Here is a 14,202-nt window from a genome sequence, read left to right as displayed (position 1 = left end):
TCTGATACCAATTGTAACACCCTGGTCCAATACTATGTAGATATTATCCGCTCTGGCCCAAATCCAACACCTTGGGCCTCACGGCTTTAAAACGCGTCTTCATGTATTGGATTCACATCTTACTAATAAGCCCCAATCACTCCCTCTCCATTTCCGATGTGGGATTCAGTTCATTCCTGCCCCCATCGCCATCCCTTAGGGCCGCTCCTTGCTCAGGCCTTCTACCCCGGCGCCAGCCACTCCGAACTGGGTCGTTACAAGAGGAGTTGAATTCCAAATAAAAAGACTAGGCTCAGAAAATGCTGACTTTGGCTAAAATATCTGCCATCCTATTAGCCTCACAACCTCACGTATAACATAATTAACACTATAGCATAAACTAGCATTGTGATGACTTGAACTTAGAAGTATGGAAAACTCAGAAAGATAGTTACAACGACTATTGAAACCATCTATGGCTCCTTTCGCACACATCTCAACCAAGACACTATCTATGACTATTGAAACAATAGATCAGGAGCCAATTGAGCTCGATCGAAGATGACTCAGAACCCTATGATCTGTCACATGATACCCCGATTTAACTGAGTAAATACTAATTTTATCAAAGTTCTCAATTATACAAATCATCTGCCATTAGGTTTCCGGGAGGTATTGCTATAATGGCAGCCACATCCCAAGGGTCAAACACCTTTTTAAGAAGCTCTAAATCCTACTCATCATATTCTAACACTCTCAGGTCCGCCACACTCAACTCTTGTTGAGCGTTTTCCGCAAGTACACAGTTTCGCTTGTAGTAATAAAAAAAATATCGATCCCACAGGGAACGTTTTTTCACAAAAACTTATTTTGATATAGTTTAAATACGTCGTTAGGTTTATTTAATAGATAATCGTTAATTGAATTGGATTGAGATTGAATTAAGTTAATAAGAATCAAATTAGGATTATATGTCAGAAATTTAGAAATCAATTATGTCTTGAGATTAGATTACAAGACAGAAACATTTAGCGTTTAAAGTAAGAGAAGTGTTGAACTCGTTTGCATTAAGCAAAGATATCAACTTTAAACTTTGTAAAAATTATAAGTGCGTAATAAAATGTAAATTCTTTCAATTAAAAGGCTTTGAACCGTAGAAATCCCCCTGATGTTGAGTAGATTTCTACCTTAACCAAATTTATACTTTCTGATAAGCCGACCCAACGATCATATCATCCATAAATAATAACTTGCTCAAGTGTTCAACAAAGTTTCCTTGTAAAATGTGAATTAAATGCGTTTTAATGAAAACACCAGAATCTTACTTCGGAGAAATTGCCAAAGTAACTACATAAAAATATATTGAAATGTATGAACTTTTATTATATGATTTGTGAATTGATACAAGTTTACAGAGAACATGAAACATGAAAGCATTCGAAACGACATTCAAGTTCCGGGTCGTCAATCCTTTCCTCAAACCTCGTCAGAGTTTGTCAGGCTCCGGGGTTGCATCTGCTGCTTGATCTTCTTGTTGAATCTTCGGAATAGAGATGATGTGTCTTCTACCGAAATGTGAACTCATCTTCGAACAGTTCTTAATCTAAACTTAATTGCTACTGTGTTTGTAAGAAATCTAAGAACAATTTGTGTACATCAGATTGCTTTGACAGGAATGAAATCTAACTCTGAATCGTTTCTGACTCAGAATTTCTGCATAAATTCTGCACTCTAATCTTAATTAATCTAACTCAAATTTTTCTAACTTTGAACTCTGAAATCAACTCTTTATTTATAGATGTTGAAGAGTCGTGTTTAAGGGTCGTGTCCGTTGTGAAGAGATATTTCTATCCACCCGAACAGACGTGTTTCTCTGAATTAAAACATGTGAATCTCTGCCGAGGTCATGGAATCTCTGCCGAGATGAGGGGAGCAATTTTTGGTCTTCGGAACGAAAGGGCAAAGTCCCTGAAAAAGGCGTGTCGCGACCGAGATTAGGGAATCTCGGTCGCGAGACGGGGTTTTCTTCCCGAGTCTGCCGCTTCTCGTCTTCCTCGTATCGGTGTGCTGAATTTCCTCGTCTTTTTAGCTCGCAACTTAGGGTTTTTCCTTCGTTTTTGATCCGTTTTCGCTCTTATTTGGATTTTACCAAATATTTAGGTACCTTGCATGAAAGAAACATATTCGGACGTAAAAGTACTCTAAATGGATATAAATAGCACGATTTTATAGCAAAACTGATGTAAATATTAATGATATTTTAGGTATATTTTGGGCTTAACAACTCTCCAATCCCTCTTTCATCATCGTAGACGGTTTAAAGCCACTAATATTCACAATCCAAGGGTAAGACCAAATAGAAATTACTACATTCTCCTATCTGCCATTTTTAGCCTTCCACAATAGTAAGCTTTGACTTCAAGATACTCCTTCATACTAACTCAGGTTGTATTCTAAATGAGTTGTCTAGAAAGTCTAGTGATGCGCGTTTTACGTATACGTGCATGTGAAGAAAAATGTACCTTAGTCGTGTATCAAGTAATAAAGTGAAAGTAGAGTATCATTCCGACGAGGATGGTGATTATAAGTATTAATCTTTTTGCTTACTATCTATTATTTAAACAATCCAAATGTAGAGTTTGTTGGACAATCAAGTTAAGACTTAATTAAAAAGTGAGATGAAAATTGTACAAAATTAGATGAGCGAATACTTATAATGAAAGAAACTAAGGCTTCTAGCTGCACTTAACCTCTTTGCTTGGTAATAACACTTTACCCCTTTTAAGTTGTTTTATCCTTTTTGAGATGACGAGTTTTCTCATTAACTAATAGATTCTCGAGATTGGCTCTAAACTCTCAATTAATTACTTTCCCTTGGTCCGGCTCAAGTAATTAATCTAGAGAAGCATTAAGTTTTATTAATATAAACCTTTTTAACCTACTTTACCTTGGTCCAGCTAAAGTGATTACTGGAGATTCAAGAAAAACCGCTCGAGTAATTAGTTCTAAACTTTTGATTAATTAGTTCTAAACTTTCGATTAATTATTTTTCCTTGGTCTGGCTCAAGTAATTAATCCAAAGAAGCATTAACTTTTCTTAGTTCTAAACCTTCGATTTATTACTTTCCCTTGGTCCGACTAAAGTAATAAATCTAAGATTTGTAAATAAGATTCATGAAAAACCTTGGAAAACCAATAAGCCACACTATATGGTAATTAGGTTCAACTTATGAATTTCGATTAATCACATCCGGGTCTGATGGAGATTTTTCTTTCTTCTTTAATGTAAGCGCATTGTGCTAAAAAAAATATTTTGGTGTTTCATTTAATAGAAACATTATTATTATTATTATATGAATATAAATATAAATTTTTAATGAATAGGACCCAACTTTTTTCATTTAGCACAGGATCCTAAAAATATTTAAGACGGTCCTGTGTTTAACAAAACATTAACATGGTATCAGAGCGTTAAACTATTTAATGCAGTTTAACGCTCTAATACCATATTAGAACACATTTGTGATTGTTAAATTACATTTATTAATTGTGTATGCGCCTAATTACTTTCCCATGTGGGATTAGTTAACGCTCTCTTTGTTAATTTACTTCTTCATTTCCAAATAACAATGTCTTCATTTATGTCTTAGATATTAAGTTCAAGCATTAGTTTCTTGATAAATAAAAAATAGTGTTCGTCACATTATCTTCATTAATTTACAAACTATATATAATTCAACCCTTAATTTGATTTATAAAGTTATGGTCTTACGATTTAGTTGTTATTATTTATAAGCTTTCTTTTTTTATTATTCTAAAATATTGTTTAAAAAAATATTATCATAAGTTTTTGGTATTTGTTTGGTTAGAAAAATAATTCAACGGAAAATGTTGATAACGAAAAAACATGAAAAGCGCAAAAAAAAAAAGAAAAATAGTGTAAAAATAGAAAACTGTGAAAATAGAAAAATGCGAAAAACGGTATAACATAAAAAAATGTGAAAAACGGAAAACAAACAAAATAAAAAATATGAAAACAAGAAAAACATTAAAAAAACTTGAAGATGAAAAAAGTGAAAAGGAAAAAAAACGTGAAAACGGAACAACCGTAAAATGATAAAAAAAAATCGGTAAAAGGTGAAAAATGGTAAGAAAGCCAAAAAAGGTGAAAAGTGAAAAAAAAAACGCAATAAACGTGAAATACAAAAAAAGTTAAAAAAGAAAAAAAAAAGTGAAAATGCGAAAAACAAAAAAGAAACGTAAAAACTTCGAAAATAAGAAAAATTGTTTCTTTTTTCATGTTTCACATGTTTGCTATGTTTTTTCGTTGACATTTTTCTTCTTCGTATTTTCACCTTTTTTTCATTTTTCTGTTTTTCTCAATTTTTCGTTTATTATAATATAAAAAAATTATTTGAAAATCAAAATTATAAATAAATATAACATTACATATTTTAAATTAATTAGTGATAGGAAAATGTTTTTCTATGATATAAATAAACACCCCAAGATATTTGGGGGTGTTGTAGAAAAATACATGAATATAGATTTGTTTTGTATCTAATATTTTTCAAAACATAATATTTTTCTGCAAACAAATGAGATATAAATATTAGTTAATCTTCCTTCTAAATAACTATCATTAACGATTATCAATTCTAACCAAAGTCTTTGTATCTAGTACCTACTGTTTAAAATTAAAAAAAAAACAATAAAAATGAATTAGAAACGGTGAATCAAACAAACACTTAAAGTTTAAATCAATTATTTCCTAACTCGTAACTTTTATTTTCTAAAGTTGAGTGAATGGGATGAACAAACGTAAAAAAAATAACTATTTTAATAATTTAATTATCATATTGGATTGGTCTCACTCAAACCAACAAATTATTTTAGTTGGATTAAATAATTCCATCAATTTTATTCAATTCAACTTTTTTGAAACACCAAATTTAGATGAAATTTCTCTTCTTTCAATTTTATTATATTAAATAACTTTTATTTTCCGTTTTTTCGATTTTCCTTAGCTTTCATTAGTTTTCTTATTGTCTACTGTTTTACTAAATTTATTTTTATCAATTTTAAGATATTAAATATCTAAAAATGAATAAATAAAAATTGAATATGGTATGAGAGCTAATTTAATTAGCTATACAGTTCTGATACCATGATGAAACAAAATATTGTAACTCATTTACACTTATAAATTACAGTATATTTTTCATATTTTACAATGTGGGATTATTTTACTCCAATTTTTGCATACCTTCTTTTTCATAAATTGCACTTAAGCTAATTCTTATTTTTATTTTTATTTTTGGACTTTGAGCCTTTTGAACTTTTCTTTCGGCTCATGGATAGGGCTAAGGCCCAATATTTTTTCGTCCTCAAACATGATATATACTAGAATGAAAATTGCCTTTTCTTTTTATAAATAGCTTTGGGTTTCTACATGTGAGCAAGACTGTATTTCTTTAACTTTGTTTTTTGGCCTAATACATCACAAACTCCCTGAATTTATCCATAATAGTAGATTGGTTATTTAAACGTTGTAAGTATTTCACCAGCTCCATAAATTTGGTTATTTCATATAACCAGTTCCCTAAATTTGTCCATAAAAATTGATTAGCTCACTAAACTTTGTAAATGTCTCACCAGCTCCCTAAACTTGATTGTTCCGTAACAACTAAATACAAAAACCATAATACTAACTTGGGTTAAGGTACAAAAATACCCCTAATATTTTGGATCAGGAGTAATTTTACCCATAACGTCTAAAATGGTGCAATTTTACCCCTAATGTTAGTAGCCAAGAGCAAATTTATAAATTTGGTGAATTTTTTGAATTTTTTTGTCCAATTTGTACAAAAGACAGTATATTTTTGTTATTTTTTTCACATCCTAACATATGTTTGTGATTTGTTACTGATAAAATGACGCACGTGTGATGTGTAGATGACAAGATTCATGACCGAGAAGACAATTTAATGAATTATTTCTCAAATTAATCCAATTTATCAATGTAAGAGGTAAAATTGTACCATTTTAGACATTAGGGGTAAAATTACTCCCGACCCAAAACGTTAGGAGTATTTTGTACCTTAACCCGGGTTAGTATTATGGTTTTTGTATTTAGTTATTACAGAATAAGCAAGTTTGGGGAGCTTGTGAGACATTTGCAAAGTTCAGGTAGCTAATACATTTTTATGGACTAGTTTAGGGAGATTGTGATACGAAATAAGCAAGTTTAGGGAGCTAGTGGGACACTTGCAAAGTTCAGGGAGCCGATCTACTATTATGGACAAATTCAGGGAGTTGGTGATGTATTAGGCCTTGTTTTTTTTGTTTGGCCAAGAAAAAAGAGAAGGCTTAAGAAACATCCCGAACAAAACAAGAACAAAAAAACACAATCAATGACTTGGCTTATGACAACTTTCGATATTTAGTTCAAAATTTCAACTGCCTAAGAATTTTTAAAAGTTTTAAATGATTATATATGCTTTTTGGTGCTTGAGGTAAGACAGAAAATGTGTATATACTTGATTGTGGGACTGCTAGGCGTACTTATTAGGTATCGTTGTCTTTAGATTCATCGAAATATAGCTGGACGTAATCTAGGCAAATCGCATCCTACTTATTTTGGATTACCTTTCGATTGAATGTAGTCCGAGTCAGACTCGAAGACTCTCCTATTAGTCATGTGTCATAGGAAGATTTATTCATGTTTAATTGGATCCGACAGCTCCCATTGCTCCGGACTTTCATGGTTGCCTAGAATGGAGAGATGTGTACATATATTAATTCACATGTTATCACCTAGTACAATTCTCCAGTCTAATTTCACAATTATCCTCATGTGACTGTCGTATCCCAAGCAAGCTTAAGCTCAAAATAAAAGTCTCCGAGCTCTGTAAGAATAGCAGAAAAAACCCTAATGTTAACTGTAAAATCACCCAACTAGTTTCCATTACAAACCTCGATAATTCTCCGCTGAAGCCAAATCAGGATTTTCGTTACAAACACCATCAATGTTCAACTTCACCCAATCTCTCTAGATGCCAACTGATCCAAGCTGAAGTTTTTCCAAACCTTCTTTATTTTTCCAATCAGAAACAAAAGAAGAAAAGAACCACTGCTAAAGATGGGTGGGGACAAAAGCTCTCCAAATATGTAAGTAGACCTATCCTTACCAAACTTTTAGTTTACCAAAAATAGCATTTTTTTCCTAAAATTTAGGATATCTAATTATTGTTGTAATGTTTTTTTGTGTTTTTTTTTTCATTCAAATAAATTTGCAATAGAGATTTTCGATGATCTCATCCATTGACTTTCTGCTTTTTTGGATCTAGTAAGCACATGCATTCATTCAGATATTTGTCTAAATTTGGGGTAATTTTCAATAATCGGGTGGGATTTTTGCTAGCATCCATGGAAGTCTTAGGTTCTTGAGAGCAGCTTGCATTTAGAGGAGGGAGGCTAATGATTGGGAGGTTGAAGTGGCTAGGACTGTAGGATGTTTCAAGTGACCATGAATGTAAGTCCACATTCACCGCACCAATTTGATGTGTGAAAATATAAGGAGGAACTCCTAATAATGAATTGAGAGGATAATTTTCTCAGATAAGATAGAAAAAGAACCAACGGAGCGGCCGAGAATCGATGCCCTCACTCGAGTGTTTAAATTAGTAGAGCTTTAGAGGAAGAAGATGATGAGTAGTAGAATTATAAGATTTTGTGATGGTGTACCTTTTACTGCGCAACTACATTTTCTATTTATAAATTTATAAAGTGTTAGAGATAGTTCCAATAGTTTGTCAATTTATGCGCCTTAATAGTGACTTATGATATATAGGATCGATAGTGGAAAATATTCTCTGGTGGGCCTAAGGGAATTTGAAAATAAAACTGTCATAATGTAATTATAGGCGTCATTATAGAAAGGGATAAGGTGCAAAAATAACCATAATGTTTACATCCAGGAGCAATTTTACCTTTAACATCTAAAATTGTGCGTTTTTACTCCAAATGTTGGCAGCCAAGAGCAATTTTACCTCTAATGTTGGCAAGTTGGGTCAATTCCAGATATTATTATAAAACACGGATATTTTGTTCCTTATTCTGCACTAATTGCATATCAGTTGGTTTTAAAAAAATATTTCATATTTCTTTGTGATTTAATGATAAAATTGAAGGTTAATATTTTATAAATTCGGTAGATATTTGATTATTTTGTCCAGCTCATACAAAATACAATATATATATATATTCTACGTCTAATCATATGTTTATGAATTGTTACTAATTAGTGATAAAATGGCACACATTTGAAGTGTAGATGACAAGATTCAAGATCTGACAACTCTGCTAAACATTAGACCTCTTTCATCGTCTGATAGAATCTCCTGGAAGCCTGCATGGGGCCCATTAAACTCATGATGATCCAACGGACAAGAACCTGCGAAGTTCGCCAACCATTCAGCAGCACGATTTCCTTCCCTATAGGTGTGTGTGAAAATGACAGACCAATTTCTTTCACGAAAGTCTTGACACCGAGCGATAAGCCAGGCATACAGATGTTGAGGGTCCAACTCACGATCTAGGAGCTGGAGCACCGTCTTCGAATCTAACTCCATCACAGCCTTTATGTAACCGCGTCCCCAAGCTAACACAAGCCCAAAATAGAGACCCTATATTTTTGCAAGGGTAACAGTGCAATACCCAATGTTTGCGCCAAACCCTCCTAACCAAATGCCTCTCCAATAGCGGATCAGACCCCCCGTAAATGCATTACCCGGGTTCCCTTTACATGCATCATCAATGTTGACCTTCACCCAGCCATCATCCAGAGCCTGCCAGTAGACCCAAATACAATGAGAGGCCTCCACCCTGGTAGCCCCTTGACAAACACGTGATGAAACTCATCGCAAAGACGGAAGACAAACTAGTGATAGTCGGGCGGGAAATCAAAGATATTCTAATTACCAAATTCAACTTAATTAATCATAAAATTTAATGATTGGGCGAAATTCATTGAGATGTGCAAATTTTCCTAAACAGATAAAAGTATAAATTTTCCTAAGGTAAGATATGCAACTTCCTATGTTATATATTTATCTCAAAATTGAACCCTTTGACACTCTTACCATATGTATGACCTTATAAGTGACTTCACACTATTGTGTATGTTAAGCCCAAAATATACCTAAAATATCATCAATAATTACATCAGTTTTGCTACGAATTTATGCTATTTATAACTGTTTGGAAAGCTTTTACTCTCGAATATGTTTCTTTCTTGTAAAGTACATAAATATTTGGTAAAATCCAAATAGGAACGAAAAGAGCTCAAAAACAGAAGAAAAATCCTACAAAAGGAGTCGAAGACGATAGAAATTAATAACGCCAAATCGAGGACGCGAACGAAAGCAGAAGAGCTGAAAAACGTTCCGTGCCGTGACCGCGGCCCCCACGTTCACGGTCGCGACACGCGTTCCTCAGTTTCCCCTTCCTTCCGTTTGAAGACCAATTGATGCTCCCCCATTCTCGGTAGAGAATTTAATATTCTCGGTACGAGCAGGAGTTTGTAGAGGCCTAGTTACACACTTTCGTTTTCGACGAAACGCGATCATTCGGGTGGATAAAGACGTCCTTTCACAACAGATACGATCCTTCACAATGGACACGACACTTCAATCAAGACTCTTCAACATCTATAAATAAAGAGTTGATGGAGAGTTGAAGAAGTGTAAAAAAAGAGATTAGTATAGAATTTATGCAGAAATTCCGAGTCAAGTGATTCAGAAGTTAGATTTCGATTCTGTAAAAAGCAATATGTTATACACACATTGTTTATTCAATAATAACAAGTTTTAGTAGCGTTTAGACATTGTTCCAGTTTAGTTTTCATTTTGGTAGTAGACCGACCCAGTCTCTATTACGAAGATTCAACGAGAAGATTGAGTAGATGATCGGTCCCGGAGCCTGACAAACTCTAACAAAACCCAAGGAAAGGATTGACAACCCGTTCACTTGCAAGTCGTCGAATGTTTCCATGCTCCATATTCTCTGTAAACTTGTATCAATTTATATTTCATCTAATAAAGTCCGTTCTATTCGATAGATTTTTATGCAGCACTTATGGTAACTAATCCACTAGAGTGACTGCTGGTGTTTTCATTAAAACGTATTTAATTCAAAATCTTTACAAGAAAACTTTGTTGAACACTTAGGAAAATTATTATCTCGAAAGAGTTTTAATTTGATTAAGGGCAATTATCCCGGAAGGGTTTTGTCATGTTCAAAGCCAATTAATTAGAGGTTCCGTCATTTATTTCATCTTTATAATTCGTACAAAGTTTTAAGTTATTTTCTTTGCTTAATGCAAACAAATACATCTGTTTACTTTTCTAAAAAGTACTAAACGTTCCTATCTTGCAAATTCATTCTTAAATCAGAATATTTTCTAACGTTTTCATACTCTAATCTAATTCTCATTCTAGCAATTTCAAAACCAAAACCGATTAAACGATTTTCCATATTATAAACCTTAAAGTAAATTTAACCGATTCAAAATAAGTTTTGTTCGAAAAACGTTGCATGTGGGATCGATATCTTTTATTACTACAAGCGTATACCGTGCACTTGTGGAAATCGCTCAACAAGTTTTTGGCGCCGTTGCCGGAGAACGCCAAAATTTTTGACAAAATTTTAAATTTTTCGTGTTTTATTACGAATCTAGGTTTATTCATACTTATTCAAACTTGTATATTTTATTTATTTTCAATTACTAACAAATTTATTTTCCAATTCTGTTTTGTAGGTAGTTTCGGTTCGTGCGAAATTTCAGGTTCATGCGCAGTTCTCGAAGTTCAGGCACGTCTCCAGACCCTATTGACCCAGAAATTGAAAGAACTCTTAAAAAGAACAAGAAAGAAAAACAAAAACAAAAACAAAAACAAAACCCCAATAAGAACTAGAATTACCGAGCCAGAAGTTATGGCCACACTTATGGATTACGCTAGGCCAGGAGTGGCCGGTGTAACAAACAGTATAGTTAGACCCCAAATTAATGCAAACCAATTTGAAATTAAGCCTGCGTTGCTTAATATGTTGCAAAATAACGTAACATTTTACGGGTTACCTAACGAAAATCCTAATACCCATTTGACAAATTTCTTAGAAATTTGTGACACTTTTAAAATACCGAATGTGACTGCAGAAGCAATCAATCTTCGCCTTTTTCCTTTTACTTTGAAGGATCGAGCCAAAGAATGGTTAACTTCTATGCCAGCCGCATCATTTGAGACTTGGGAACAATTAGCCCAAGCGTTTTTATCAAAAAAATTTCCTTTAGCAAAAACCGCAAGAGTCATTAAAGAGTTAACATCTTTTTCTCAAAATGATAATGAAACTCTTTATGAGGCTTGGGAACGTTTTAAAGAACTTCAACGTTTATGCCCACACCACCAATTGTCCGCCGAACTTTTAATGCAAACATTTTATAATGGATTAAATCCTACAACTAGAGGTTCATTGGACGCTATGTCTGGAGGGTTATTCATGAAGAAAACATCTGCCCAAGCAAGAGAACTTTTGGAGGAAATGGCAATCAACAGCAGTATGTGGCCCGCGGAACGTGGACACGTACCATTAGCGAAACCATCATCCTCAACTACTTCATCAGTTAAAGGTATAGTGAATCTTGATCCAGAAGCGATGTTGCAAGCCCAATTTTCTGCCTTATCGCACAAAATTGATAGGTTTATGGCACCGTGTGATCCTAATGGTAACTCAATCCAAACGGATGTGGATTACGAAGGTATGAGTGAAATTGAACAGGTAAATTTTGTCCAAGGGCAAAACCAAAATAATAACCCTTATTCCAATACATATAATCCTGGATGGAGAAATCATCCTAACTTTAACTGGAGAGATAATAATAATAATACTAATGCTAATCAAAATCGTACTGCTAATTATCAAAATCAATCAAGAGATACGATTAGCACTTTATCTTCTAAAATCGATAAATTTATTGATGCTATGAGCGGAAAAATAAGTAATCACGACGATGGTTTTAAACGGATCGAGAATAAATTCGATCAACTTATTAAAAACCAATCATCTAGCATCCATAATTTGGAGATTCAAATTGGACAACTCGCTAAATCAATTCCATCCCGCAAAGAGGGAAGTCTTCCAAGCCATACGGAAGAAAATTCGAAAGAGCATGTTAAGGCTATCACTCTTCGTTCAGGGAAAAACTACTTAGGCCCGGAAATGCCCGGAAATTCGACCTTACCTGGAACTGATTTACCGAAGCCCAAAGAAGATACATTAAAACAAAAAGATACACCAATTGACTCTAGTACAAAAACTTTTGTACCCAAACCACCTTTTCCACACAAAGTCCGCAATAAGGACTATGATAAACAACTTTTAACATTTTTAGATAAACTTAAGAATTTGCATATTAATTTGACGTTTATGGATGCGATTACACAAATTCCCAATTATGGTAAATTCCTCAAAGATTTAATTTCAAAGAAAATCAGTTGGGAAGGAATTTCATCCATTTCACTAACTGAAGATTGTAGTTCAATTGTGTCAAGCAATTTGCCCACTAAACTCAAGGATCCCGGATGTTTTACCATTCCGTGTAAATTGGGAGATATTGAATTTCCCAGTTGTCTCTGTGATTTAGGAGCAAGCATTAACTTGATGCCATTATCTATTTTTAATAATTTAGGCTTAGAAGAAGACATCAAACGTACCAATATGGTTTTGCAATTAGCGGATCAAACCACTAAAAGACCATACAGTATAATTGAGGATGTTTTAGTTAAAGTTGACAAATTTATTTTTCCTACCAATTTCGTTATTTTAGATTTTGCTTATAACGTAAATTGTCCGTTAATCTTTGGTAGACCGTTCATGAACACGGGACGTGCTCTAGTTGATGTGTCGGAAGGGAAAGTAGTTTTAAGAATAGGAGATGATAAGATTGAGTTTGTATGAAGCTTGATTTAATTGAAGAATGTGTAAATGACATTGTTCAAGAAGAAGAAATAATCGAACCTATAATGAGTGAGGAACTAGAAGATAAGGACCCAGAACCTTTGATTTGAGAAGATGGACCAGTTCCGCCTTCAATTATAGTTCCACCTAAATTAGAACTTAAAGAATTACCAAGTCATTTGAGGTACGCTTTCTTAGGCAAAGGCGATTCTCTACCTATAATTATCTCTAACAAATTAACACAAGATCAAGAAGAGAAATTGAAAGAAGTTGTTAGAAATAGGATAGGAAGTATGGGTTGGCAAATTTCAGACTTAAAAGGTATCAATCCGAGCATCGTAATGCACAGAATACACTTAGAAGAAGATAAGCCACCTAAAGCGGATAGGCAAAGACGCCTAAATCCCAATATGAAAGAAGTAGTAAAAAATGAGATTACTAAACTTCTGGACAATGGAATCATCTACCCTATCTCGGATAGTGAATGGGTTAGTCCAATCCATTGTGTACCTAAAAAGGGAGGCATAACAGTTGTAAGGAATGAAGAAGGTGAATTAATACCTACACGAACCACCACTGGTTGGAGGGTTTGTATAGATTATAGAAATTTAAATAAAGCAACTAGGAAAGATCATTTTCCTCTTCCTTTCATTGATCAAATGATCGAAAGGATAGATGGTCACGCTTTCTACTGTTTTCTAGATGGTTACTCCGGATTCTTTCAAATATACATTTACCCGGATGACCAAGATAAAACAACCTTCACATGTCCTTACGGAACATTTGCATATAGAAGAATGCCCTTTGGTCTATGTAACGTACCTGCAACATTTCAACGTTGTATGACTGCGATTTTTAATGATTTCATTGAAGATATCATGGAAGTTTTTATGGACGATTTTTCAGTTTATGGAGATTCTTTTGATTCATGCCTAAAAAACTTGGATAAAGTTTTGTCTAGGTGTGAAGAAACAAATTTGGTATTAAACTGGGAAAAATGTCATTTCATGGTTGACGAAGGAATTGTTTTAGGTCACAAAATATCCGAGAAAGGATTAGAAGTGGATAGAGCAAAAACCTCAGTAATAGAAAAATTACCCCCTCCAACTACTGTTAAGGGAGTAAGATCATTTTTAGGACATGCTGGTTTTTACAGAAGATTTATTAAGAATTTTTCTGTAATTTTCAAACCACTCACTAATCTAC

At 33.7% G+C, this 14,202-nt stretch overlaps 1 non-coding gene across 1 annotated transcript; it reads right to left on the bottom strand.

Annotated features, from left to right (window-relative positions):
* Positions 1 to 11,343: 11,343 nt before the first annotated feature.
* Positions 11,344 to 11,450, bottom strand: LOC136215977 (small nucleolar RNA R71). Its single transcript, XR_010682978.1, has one exon. It is a non-coding gene; the product is annotated as a small nucleolar RNA R71 (small nucleolar RNA).
* Between the last annotated feature and the right edge of the window lie 2,752 nt (positions 11,451 to 14,202).

The sequence above is a fragment of the Euphorbia lathyris genome, chromosome 1 (genome assembly GCF_963576675.1).
Source record: "Euphorbia lathyris chromosome 1, ddEupLath1.1, whole genome shotgun sequence".
NCBI classification, from domain to species: Eukaryota; Viridiplantae; Streptophyta; class Magnoliopsida; order Malpighiales; family Euphorbiaceae; genus Euphorbia; species Euphorbia lathyris.
This window is presented reverse-complemented; position numbering and strand designations above follow the sequence as displayed.